The sequence below is a fragment of the Pelophylax lessonae genome, assembly GCF_965119305.1.
Source record: "Pelophylax lessonae genome assembly, chromosome: 4".
Lineage (NCBI taxonomy): Eukaryota > Metazoa > Chordata > Amphibia > Anura > Ranidae > Pelophylax > Pelophylax lessonae.
The window spans coordinates 43,517,127-43,530,125 of record NC_138771.1 but is presented as its reverse complement, the minus strand read 5'-3'; the positions used below and the strand labels follow the sequence as shown (position 1 = coordinate 43,530,125).

General features: G+C 44.9%; 1 protein-coding gene across 1 annotated transcript in view; it reads left to right on the top strand.

Annotated features, from left to right (window-relative positions):
* KLHL25 (kelch like family member 25) overlaps window positions 1-12,999 on the top strand; it is a 112,662-nt gene that overhangs the window by 28,999 nt on the left and 70,664 nt on the right. Inside the window, exon 2 of the mRNA XM_082257036.1 lies at window positions 9,955-10,277. The gene's annotated coding sequence lies outside the window, so the exon portion shown is untranslated. The remainder of the gene's footprint in view (window positions 1-9,954; window positions 10,278-12,999) is intronic.

Here is a 12,999-nt window from a genome sequence, read left to right as displayed (position 1 = left end):
CTGCGTTGCCTTTTCTGCGCGGATGCGTTTCCCACCCCTCATGTTTGCACTGCTTTGGGACGTCCCCATTGTGACGAATATGAAGAGGCGGCGACTGTCGGAGGACGTAAGAGAAAACTGAATTTTTGTAAAATCTTACCTGTAAAATTCCTTTCTCTGAGTCCTCCGACAGTCGCCGCCCCCGCCCCTCTTTTGGGGTTTGGTTGTATACTCTACTGCTATTCCACTAAAACTGAGATATGGTTGCAGGAAGTAGGAGGGTATTGACTGAGGGGACCACCCCTTGAGGGTGGGATATGTTAAAAGCTTTAATGTTAACATATTCTGTTGCCTAGCTACTCCTTCGGAGCAAAGTCTAATACCCCATTGTGACGAATATGAAGAGGCGGCGACTGTCGGAGGACTCAGAGAAAGGAATTTTACAGGTAAGATTTTACAAAAATTCCATTTTTTGCTATTTAGTGTAGATGTGAGGTCTTTTTTGACCGCAGTTCCCACATTAAAGAGGACCTGTCCTGCTTATTTATATTACAAGGGATGGTTACATTCCTTGTAATGGGAATATAAGTGATCCAAAAATGTGTTTTTTTTTTTTTTTTTTAAAGGGACAGTGTAAAAATAAAAGGTAAAATACATTTTTAAAGTGCCCCATCCCTCCGAGCTTGCGTGCAGAAGCGTATGCAAGTCGCACCCTCATATGTAAACGGTGTTCAAACCACACGTGAGGTATCTGCATCTCTAAACTGGTAACCTGTAGAAATCTTTAAAGCATCACCTATGGAGTTTGTTTATCGCCATCCCACGAGCGTACGCAATTTTGAAGCATGACATGTTGGGTAACTATTTACTTGGCGTAACATTATCTTTCACATTATATTAAAAAAATTGGGCTAACTTTACTGTTTTCCTATTATTTTTTTTTTTTTTTTTTTTTTTAATTAAAAAAAAAAAAATGTATTTTTTCCAAGAAAATTGCGTTTGTAAGACCGATGCGCAAATACGGTGTGACAAAGTATTGCAACAATCTCCATTTTATTCTCTAGGGTCTCTGCTAAAAAATTATATATATATATTAGTGTTTGGGGGTTCCAAGTAATTTTCTAGCAAAAACACAGATTTTAACTTGTAAACAATGTGTCAGAAATAATTCTTCAGTATATGGTGTGTGCTTGTGGAGGTTGTGTCACATTGCAGGCTTTAGGATGATATAATTGGAATGAAACCTTAAGGCTACATTCACACGTGAGCGTAGCGTTTTTCGCGCGTTTTTTACCGCGATTTTACCGCGATTTTTGCGGCGTTTTTTACCGCGATTTTTACCGCGATTTTTGTGCAGGCGTTTTTAGATTGAATAGAGATCAATGGAAAACGCCTGTAATCTGCCCAAAAAGAAGCTCATGTACTTTTTTGAGCATTGGGCGTTTTGTATACAGCGTCAAAACGCTCAGATGTGAACAGGGGCCATTGAAATGAATAGGATTTGTCTTGTTGGGCGTTTTGAGAGCTGATCCTAGAGCAGAAAAACGCCCCAAAACGCCTAGATGTGAACGGAGCCTTACTCTTTGAGAGATAAATTAATGATTACTAAACCGCAAATAAAGTCTTTTGGTTCTGGGAAAACGGATCAATAGATGGTCAGGTGTCAGGTCACTGGATTCTGATGAAACTATGGAGCTTGGCGCCGTTCACCTAGGTGAGCCTCCCACCCCCCCCCCATTCTCTGTATTCCGGGGAAAACTCTGCACCCCTAAATGCTTGTTTTGTGACACCTCTAATTGTAGCAGAGTAGTCCCAGCAGTAATTGTCCTGATAGGAGTAATTCATTTATCTCCGGGGTATTTCAGATCTCAGTGCAGACAGCAGACACATTGATTTCTTTCATCCAGTAGGCTAATTCCAACAAATCGATAGAGACTGCAGCAAATGAAGAGGCAGATCAGATCTATTTATATAATGGGTTTTCATGACAAAAACCTTCCTTTTTTTTTTTTTTTTTGCGAATACCTTTTTGTAGACGTGGGTTATATAGAAATCTATTTCTGATGTTACAAGGAACAGTTAGTGATGTATTGGGGCTCATTCACATGGACATGCATGTATTTTCTGCATGAAAATGGTTTCTTGCTTCCTGTGTAAAATACGCACCTAAAATACTCGCATTAAGGGCCGCTTCACGCTAGATGCGGTGCGAATTCACTGTGAATTTGCTGCAAAATCCCAACCTGTTCATGCAAACTGATTGCAGCAGATGAAATAAGGAGGTGTGTGTGTGTGTGTGTGTGTGTATGTGTATATATATATATATATTAGGCTTGTGACGGTATCAGATTTTCATGCTGCGATTAATTGATTAAGGTTTTGCCACGGTATACGGTATTATCACGGTATTCTATTATTAAATTTAAATTATTAAATTTCCACCTCACTTCAATTTCATTGCTGAATTTAGGGGCTTTGGTTCACTTATGCACATTATTATATAGACAGTCAGTACAGACTCTGTGAACCAGGCCTAAAATAGGTCATCAAGCAGTGTCTGGCCTAACTGGTGATAACTGGTCCTGGCGCTCGGCTCCGATCCGATGGCCTGGTCATTAAGAGGGCAAATCCTTGTGGTCAAGAAGTGGTTAAACCTGAAGGAGGTGTTGTTTATAAATGACTTTACTATTGCTTTAGGCCTGGTTCACATGTATGCGGGTTGGTGGTTCACATGTATGCGGGTTGGCGGCCCACATTTGCACAGGCATAGCAGCCCATTGATTTGAACGGGCTGCTATGCCCTCATTTTCCGCAGAAAAAAGGTGCATGCAGCATTTTTTTAAAATTCAGTGGCCTTGAAATCCATCCTGCTTTTGCACCATGCGACTAACCTGCAGTTCCTGCTCTGGCAAGCTTTCTGCATTTTTTGTAGACACTGCTTGATGGCTATATAATAATGTAATGTGGGCTGCTATGCGTGTGTGTGTGTATGTATATGTATGTGTATATGTATATATATATATATATATATATATATATATATATATATATATATATATATATATATATTAGAGCTGCACGATTCTGGCCAAAATGAGAATCACGATTTTTTAGCTTGGAATAAAGATCACGATTCTCTGTGTAACAAAAAAAAAAAAATTGGGATAACTTAAGGCCTCATGCACACTGGACGTTTTTACAGCTGCTGTTAGCAGCGTCAGACGTTTTTTTTTGCAGCTGCAGAACGCCCATCCATGTTATTCTATGGCCTCATGCACACATAGAGCTTTTAGGAGCTCCAAGTGGCATAGGCGTTTTACAGCTCCAAAAAAAACCCAGGAACTGTGGGTTCAGGAGCTCCAGCGTCAAGCTGCAAAAAACGTCTGACGCTGCTAAAGGCTCCATAACGTTGCTTAACGTGCGTTAAGCCACGTTATACGTTTTTTTTCTTCCATTCAAAATCAATGGTTCCCTATGGGAGCCTATTGATTTGAATGGAAGTCACACCGCAGGTCGGATCGGGGTGATCCGACTTGCGGTGCGACCTGCACTGTGAGAATCTTGAGGGGGAACTCCACGCCAAAATGGGGAAAAAAACGGCGTGGGGTTCCCCCCCAGGTTCCAAACCAGGCCCTTCGGATCTGGTATGGAATTTGAGGGTAGCCCCGCGCCGAAAAAAACGGCGTGGGGTCCCCCCCAAAATCCATACCAGACCCTTATCCGAGCATGCAGTCCGGCATGCCAGGAAAGGGGAGGGGACGAGCGAGCGGCCCCACCCCCCCTGGATCATACCAGGCCACACGCCCTCAACATGGGGGGGTGTGGGTGCTTTGGGGCAGGGGGGGCTCTGCACCCCGCACCTCAAAGCACCTTGCCCCCATGTTGATGAGGACAAGGGCCTCATCCCCACAACCCTGGCCGGTGGTTGTGGGGGTCTGCGGGCAGGGGGCTCATCGGAATCTGGAAGCCCCCTTTAACAAGGGGGCCCCCGATCCCGGACCCCCTCCCTATGTGAATGGGTATGGGGTACACTGTACCCCTACTCATTCACCCCATAAAATGCAGTGTATGGAAATAACGACAGGAGACGTTTTGGAAAATTTATTAAAAATCTTCATCCGGCTCTTGTCCTCTCCGGGGGTCTTCTCCTCTCCGAGGGTCTTCTGCTCTTTTGCTGTCCGCCCTTCTTGTCTTCTCCTCTCCGGGGTCTTCTGCTGTCTTCTGCTCTTTTGCTGTCCGCCCTTCTTGTCTTCTCCTCTCCGGGGGTCTTCTGCTGTCTTCTCCTCTCCGGGGGTCTTCTGCTGTCCGCCCTTCTGCTGTCCAATCTTCTTGTCTTCTCCTCTCCGGTCTTCTGCTCTTTTGCTGTCGGCTGTCGGTTGTCCTTCTTCCTCCGGTCCTCCTCCTCCGACGTCTTCAGCGATAATGCCGGCCTCTGGTCTCTGCAGCTTATTATATAGCCATTAGGGGCGTGGTCGCCAGATGACGTCATCGGGAGACCACGCCCCCTTGTGTCACAGATGACGTCATCTGTGACACAAGGGGGCGTGGTCTCCCGATGACGTCATCTGGCGACCACGCCCCTAATGGCTATATAATAAGCTGCAGAGACCAGAGGCCGGCATTATCGCTGAAGACGTCGGAGGAGGAGGACCGGAGGAAGAAGGACAACCGACAGCCGACAGCAAAAGAGCAGAAGACCGGAGAGGAGAAGACAAGAAGATTGGACAGCAGAAGGGCGGACAGCAGAAGACCCCCGGAGAGGAGAAGACAAGAAGGGCGGACAGCAAAAGAGCAGAAGACAGCAGAAGACCCCGGAGAGGAGAAGACAAGAAGGGCGGACAGCAAAAGAGCAGAAGACCCTCGGAGAGGAGAAGACCCCCGGAGAGGACAAGAGCCGGATGAAGATTTTTAATAAATTTTCCAAAACGTCTCCTGTCGTTATTTCCATACACTGCATTTTATGGGGTGAATGAGTAGGGGTACAGTGTACCCCATACCCATTCACATAGGGACGGGGTCCGGGATCGGGGGCCCCCTTGTTAAAGGGGGCTTCCAGATTCCGATGAGCCCCCTGCCCGCAGACCCCCACAACCACCGGCCAGGGTTGTGGGGATGAGGCCCTTGTCCTCATCAACATGGGGGCAAGGTGCTTTGAGGTGCGGGGTGCAGAGCCCCCCCTGCCCCAAAGCACCCACACCCCCCCATGTTGAGGGCGTGTGGCCTGGTATGATCCAGGGGGGGTGGGGCCGCTCGCTCGTCCCCTCCCCTTTCCTGGCATGCCGGACTGCATGCTCGGATAAGGGTCTGGTATGGATTTTGGGGGGGACCCCACGCCGTTTTTTCGGCGCGGGGCTACCCTCAAATTCCATACCAGATCCGAAGGGCCTGGTTTGGAACCTGGGGGGGAACCCCACACCGTTTTTTTCCCCATTTTGGCGTGGAGTTCCCCCTCAAGATTCTCACAGTGCAGGTCGCACCGCAAGTCGGATCACCCTGATCCGACCTGCGGTGTGACTTCCATTCAAATCAATAGGCTCCCATAGGGAACCATTGATTTTGGATGGAGGCAGAAAAAAACGCTGCTAACAGCTACTGTGGCCAAACGTGCAATAACGCTAGTAGAAAAAGCTACTGAAAGCACGTTTTTACAGCTGCTGTTTCCCGGCGTTATGTAAACAGCTTTGGAGCACGTTTTTATGACGCCCTGTGTGCATGGAGCCTTACTGTTACGTTTTTTTTTTTTTTTAATTCATTAAAGTCTAATCATTGCGTTTGAAAGACTGCTGCGCAAATACAGTGTGACATAAAATATTACAACAATCGCCATTTTATTCTGTAGGGTCTCTGCTAAAAAAATATATAAAATGTTTGGGGGTTCTAAGTACTTTTCTAGCAAAAAAAAAACTGATTTTAACTTGCAAGCAACAAGTGTCAGAAAAAGATCCAGTCTTTAAGAGGTTAAACTTCCTTTCTCCCTGGCAGAGGGAAGGAAAAGATACAATGTAATCATTTTTGTTTATAGTTAGGAGACTTAATGCTGAAAGGAGTTAGCTGTGTGAGTGAATGAGTCATCCAGCTCACTGAAATGTATCAATTCACAAGTCAGGCAGACTTGACAGAGAAACTCTGTATTTTAAAAATGCCACAATAACAATACCGTGGGTATGCAATACCGCGATATATCGAATTACCGAAAACCGGCATATGTCTAATATATATATAATATATATATATAGTGGGTACGGAAAGTATTCAGACCCCCTTACATTTTTCACTCTTTGTTATATTGCAGCCATTTGCTAAAATCATTTAAGTTCATTCTTCTTCCTCATGAATGTACACATAGCACCCCATACTGACAGAAAAACTCAGAATTGTTGACATCGTTGCAGATTTATTAAAAAAGAAAAACTGAAATATCACATGGTCCTAAGTATTTTAGACCCTTTGCTCAGTATTTAGTAGAAGCCCCCTTTTGATCTAATACAGCCAGGAGTCTTTTTGGGAAAGATGCAACAAGTCTTTCACACCTGGATTTGGGGATCCTCTGCCATTCCTCCTTGCAGATCCTCTCCAGTTCTGTCAGGTTGGATGGTAAACGTTGGTGGACAGCCATTTTTAGGTCTCTCCAGAGATGCTCAATTGGGTTTAAGTCAGGGCTCTGGCTGGGCCATTCAAGAACAGTCACGGAGTTGTTGTGAAGCCACTCCTTCGTTATTTTAGCTGTGTGCTTAGGGTCATTGTCTTGTTGGAAGGTAAACCTTCGGCCCAGTCTGAGGTCCAGAGCACTCTGGAGAAGGTTTTTGTCCAGGATATCCCTGTACTTGGCCGCATTCATCTTTCCCTCGATTGCAACCAGTCGTCCTGTCCCTGCAGCTGAAAAACACCCCCACAGCATGATGCTGCCACCACCATGCTTCACTGTTGGGACTGTATTGGACAGGTGATGAGCAGTGCCTGGTTTTCTCTACACATACTGCTTGGAATTAAGGCCAAAAAGTTCTATTTTGGTCTCCTCAGACCAGAGAATCTTATTTCTCACCATCTTGGAGTCCTTCAGGTGTTTTTTAGCAAACTCCATGCGGGCTTTCATGTGTCTTACACTGAGGAGAGGCTTCCGTCGGGCCACTCTGCCATAAAGCCCCGACTGGTGGAGGGCTGCAGTGATGGTTGACTTTCTACAACTTTCTCCCATCTCCTGACTGCATCTCTGGAGCTCAGCCACAGTGATCTTTGGGTTCTTCTTTACCTCTCTCACCAAGGCTCTTCTCCCCCGATAGCTCAGTTTGGCCGGACGGCCAGCTCTAGGAAGGGTTCTGGTCGTCCCAAACGTCTTCCATTTGAGGATTATGGAGGCCACTGTGCTCTTAGGAACCTTAAGTGCAGCAGAAATCTTTTTGTAACCTTGGCCAGATCTGTGCCTTGCCACAATTCTGTCTCTGAGCTCTTCAGGCAGTTCCTTTGACCTCCATGATTCTCATTTGCTCTGACATGCATTGTGATCTGGAAGGTCTTATATAGACAGGTGTGTGGCTTTCCTAATCAAGTTCAATCAGTATAATCAAACACAGCTGGACTCAAATGAAGGTGTAGAACGATCTCAAGGATGATCAGAAGAAATGGAAAGCACCTGAGTTAAATATATGAGTGTCACAGCAAAGGGTCTGAATACTTCGGACCATGTGATATTTCAGTTTTTCTTTTTTAATAAATCTGCAACAATGTCAACAATTCTGTGTTTTTCTGTCAGTATGGGGTGCTATGTGTACATTCATGAGGAAGAAGAATGAACCTAAATGATTTTAGCAAATGGCTGCAATATAACAAAGAGTGAAAAATTTAAGGGGGTCTGAATACTTTCCGTACCCACTGTATATAATTATACACACACACACCCACCCACCCACATATATATATATATATATATATATATATATATATATATATATATATATATATATATATATATAATAAAGTACATACCAAAAGTTTGGACACCCCCTTCTCATTCAAAGAGTTTTCTTTATTTTCATGACTATGAAAATTGTAGAGTCACACTTCAAGAGGTAGTCACCTGAAATGGTCTTCCAACAGTCTTGAAGGAGTTCCCAGAGATGCTTAGCACTTGTTGGCACTTTTGCCTTCACTCTGCGGTCCAGCTCACCCCAAACCATCTCGATTGGGTTCAGGTCTGGTGACTGTGAAGGCCAGGTCATCTGGCGCAGCACCCCATCACTCTCCTTCTTGGTCAAATAGCCCTTACAAAGCCTGGAGGTGTGTTTGGGGTCATTGTCCTGTTGAAAAATAAATGATGGTCCAACTAAACGCAAACCGGATGGAAAACCATGCCGCTGCAGGATGCTGTGGTAGCCATGCTGGCTCAGTATGCCTTCAATTTTTAATAAATCCCCAACAGTGTCACCAGCAAAGCACCCCCACACCATCATACCTCCTCCTCCATGCTTCACGGTGGGAACCAGGCATGTAGAGTCCATCCGTTCACCTTTTCTGCGTCGCACAAAGACACGGTGGTTGGAACCAAAGATCTCAAAATTGGACTCATTCAGACCAAAGCACAGATTTCCACTGGTCTAATGTCCATTCCTTGTGTTCTTTAACCCAAACAAGTCTCTTCTGCTTGTTGCCTTTCTTTAGCAGTGGTTTCCTAGCAGATATTCTACCATGAAGGCCGGATTCACACAGTCTCCTCCTAACAGTTGTTCTAGAGATGTGTCTGCTGCTAGAACTCCATGTGCCATTGACCTGGTCTCTAATCTGAGCTGCTGTTATCCTGCGATTTCTGAGGCTGGTGACTCGGATGAACTTATCCTCCGCAGCAGAGGTGACTCTTGGTCTTCCTTTCCTGGGGCGGTCCGCATGTGAGCCAGTTTCTTTGTAGTGCTTGATGGTTTTTGTGACTGCAGTTGGGGACACTTTCAAAGTTTATCCAATTTTTGGGACTGACTGACCTTCATTTCTTAAAGTAATGATGGCCACTCGTTTTCCTGTACTTAGCTGCTTTTTTCTTGCCATAATACAAATTCTAACCGTCTATTCAGTAGGACTATCAGCTGTGTATCCACCTGACTTCTGCACAACACAACTGATGGTCCCAACCCCATTTATAAGGCAAGAAATCAATTTATTTATTAAACCTGACAGGGCACACCTGTGAAGTGAAAACCATTTCAGGTGACTACCTCTTGAAGTGTGACTCTACAATTTTCATAGTCATGAAAATAAAGAAAACTCTTTGCATGAGAAGGTGTGTGTGTGTGTGTGTGTGTGTGTGTGTGTGTGTGTGTGTGTGTAATTTTCTAGCAAAAAAAAACAAAAACCTGATTTTAACTTTTAAACAACAAGTGTCAGTATAAGGCCTGGTCCAGAAGTGGGTAAATACATTTCAGTTAGGCCCCGTTCACACTGGGGCGACGCTACTTCCCGGGGCGACCTCACAGGTCGCGGCGCGCTGCTCGCACTGCGACCTCGGCGCGGCCGGCACGGACTTCATTTCATTGAAGTCTATGCAGGTCGCTCCGGGTCGCCCCAAAGAAGCTCCGGACCCTTTTTCTAAGTCGGAGCAACTTGTGTCGCTCCTATTAGAATGGGTCCACAGCTTCTCTATGGAAGGCGACCTGTCAGGCGACCAGGTCGCCTGACCGGTCGCCCCAGTGTGAACGGGGACTTAGCATGTTCAATAACTTTTTTCCCTTGGTCATTCCATTTCATTACACAGAACTTCAATTCTGAACGTATTTGTTTTGGTGTCTTTGTAAGTATGGATTGCATGGGTTGTTACCGACGTGGTAAAAAATTTCATGTCAATAACGCCTTTTAGAAATATATTTACCTAGAAAAATGGTGACAGGTGTTAAATACTTATTTTATGCTATATCTAGACAGCTTTTACTCTGTACATATGTTTATATACATATACAAATGATCATTTTACATCCTTTTTTTGTCTGATTGCAGTGTTCTAGAATACTTCTGTAAATATAAAAAAGGAAAACGGAAGTCGGAGCACAATGCACAAAGAGAAGCGTGCTGTCACCCTGGAGGCTGGGATATAAAGCATGTCAAACAAGCTATGAAAATGCAGAACATTCTTTCCTTCAGACCCAAAGAGCAGCACATTCCTGACGTTCCACTGAGGTCTGGACTAAACCGAATTTGCTTGTTGCTACAAATTATACCTAGTGTAAACAGCCATGGGTGAGATGGGCTGAGCGAAATCACAGAACTAACAGAACATAAACCAAAACTCATCTAAAATACCCTGTGTAAGGTTGTAGCGGGTAAGTTTTACTATGCGTTATGTAGCAGATGTGTATGACTGAAGAGGAAAGAGAAGGCCTGCTTGCAGGGACAGTGCAATATGTTTCCATTGTTTATGCAGCCTAGACATATGAAGCAATCAGTACAAGATCATTTCTAATGTAGGAAAGAGTCCTGATCTTTTGAAAATCTTTTTCTTTTTAGCAAATATCAAGTATTATTACCTGTGGCGCCTGGTGTATCACAATTGGACAGACAGCCGGCAAATCCACCACCACCCCCGCGGGACAGCCGGCCAACCAGCAGTCAAATCAAATCTACTACCCCCGGGACGGACGGCTAGCTGCCCAGCCGGACAGCCAGCATCCTTACCTCCTTCTTCTCCCGAGTGGCTGTGGGTCTCACAACCCACTTCCTGATTGGCTGGGAGGAGAGTCAGTGTGATAATAGTGAATATTCATTCGCTATTGTCATACAACTGGGTGGGCTGCGCCCTAAGTCTACCCTTTTTTTAAGCCTATTAGCGCCTCTGGCTCTAATCACGTGCTTCAAAAAAAAAAAAAAAAAAATCCCCTATTGGAATCCATGCGTCTGGGGCCCTGCATGTAGATTAGGGGGCCGGATGCATGGATGGGAGGGCGATGCCCCCAATGGACGGGCCGCCACTGTTAGGCGGCTTATCTGCACCATTGGTGGAAAACAATGGTAGATAGTATACCATTTCCCATGCAAGATAACAATATATGAAGAACCTAATGGAGGAGATTTACTAAAGTTGGTGCACATAGAATCTGGTGCAGCTGTGCATTGAAACCAGTCAGCTTCCAGGTTTTATTTTCAAAGCTTAACCACTGTGCACTGTAGCTTTACTGCTACAGTGGGGGCCTGCTGCGTGGAATCAGGTATGTGTATACGTGTGTGTGTGTATGTGTACACACACACACACACACACACACACACACACACACACACACACACACACACACACAGCCTCCTTATTTTATGGAAAAACCACTTTGAAAAACACTCTCTCCACCTTCCCTCCCCCTCCCTCCCTCTCTCCCTCCCCCCCTCCCTCTCTCCCTCTCTCCCTCCCTCTCTCCCTCCCTCTCTCCCTCCCTCTCTCCCTCCCTCTCTCCCTCCCTCTCTCCCTCCCTCTCTCCCTCCCTCTCTCCCTTCCTTCCTTCCTTCCTCCCTTCCTTCCTTCCTTCCTTCCTTCCTTCCTTCCTTCCTTCCTTCCTTCCTTCCTTCCTTCCTTCCCTCCCCCTCCTTCTTGAATAAGGGCAGATTTATGTAGCATTTAGTTCTGGAATTCATCCGCCCTTTGCTAAGGCATGCAGGCAGAGGGTATGCTTACCTGAGAAAGCCCCTCCTCCAGATGAAGGAAAAATAAATAGCCTTGAAAACGCCTGGGATGTATGACATCATTTTGCCCTAAAAGTAAAATATAATATACTAAAACAAGTAAATATATCTTCCTGTCTATTTACTAAGGCTAGCAGCATCGGGATTAAAAATGATTAATGTTGATTGAGCGAGTTTAGTTCTGCTTTAAAAGCAATTAGTGTTTTTTTTTTTTTTTTTTTTTTTTTTTTTTATCAACATGTACCACATCCCAAAAACGATATTGTGCTAGAAAAAGGAAGGAGAAAATGTTGGGACTTTTCATGTGCTACAGAATCATAACATGTACAGCAACATCTGCCAAAAATCTTTTATTCATTCTATAATAATTTTTAGAATATATATATATATATATATATATATATTGTAACAGGAAGTCAGCTAAATCTGGGAATGTAGTCACAGGAAGGAGATACATTTCTACCTGATTTAGAAAGTCCATTAATTAATTTAGGGTGTTGGCTACAGAGCTAGCCAGCAGGAAGTTGAAAGGCCTTCACCTGTTCAGAATGAGGGAGTTAAGGCTCTATAATTTGTTCAGAGAAATTCCTATTGTTTTGCTGCCTCCAGAAGCTGTGTCCTGAAGCCATGTGGGCTGGGAGCAGGAGGACAGTCAGCGTGTGCCTCCCGACAGGATGTGTGGGCCTGGGAGAAGACCCCCCGGAGTGATGTGTGCCCGGGACGGTAACCAAGGGTGAATACGTCTCAAAGGTGAGAAGACGAACTGTTGATGTGAAAGAAACAAAAGGACTGTGTTGCCCTGTGAAGCTATTACAAAAGGACTATTGAGTGTCCGCTATGTGACAAGGAAGTCTGCCCGACGGTAGGTTGGAGACAGACACTTAGGCAGGTTCCAGTTGTGAGAAGGTAGCCGCCCACAGAGGCAAGGATTTATTTTCTGTTTTATTTTATTTTGGATGTTTTGCTGCATACAGCCTGGTGAAGAAAACACCATTTAATAAACCACACTGTTTGTTTGCAAGCACTTGTCGGCTACCTCTCTGGGAAAACGCACCCCCCAAGGGGTCATCCACACCCGCCACCGAGCTAATCCCTTACAATATGGTGGAGGTATGCAGTGGGCATAAGCAGAGATCCCTGCAAGGAAGTGCATATGTTTGATGAACTTTATCTGGTGCATGAGATTGCACAATCTATGTGTGCAGGAGAGAAGATCCTGACAGAAAAAAAAAAAGTGTTTTAAAGAGACAGCGGTCTCAAAATTATTTGATGAACTTTGTTGTGTCTGGTGCAAGTGACTGCACAAACTGTGTGCGCAGGAAAAGAGATCCTGCAAGAGAGAGAAAAACTACATGTGTTGAAGAGACAGTGGTCTGA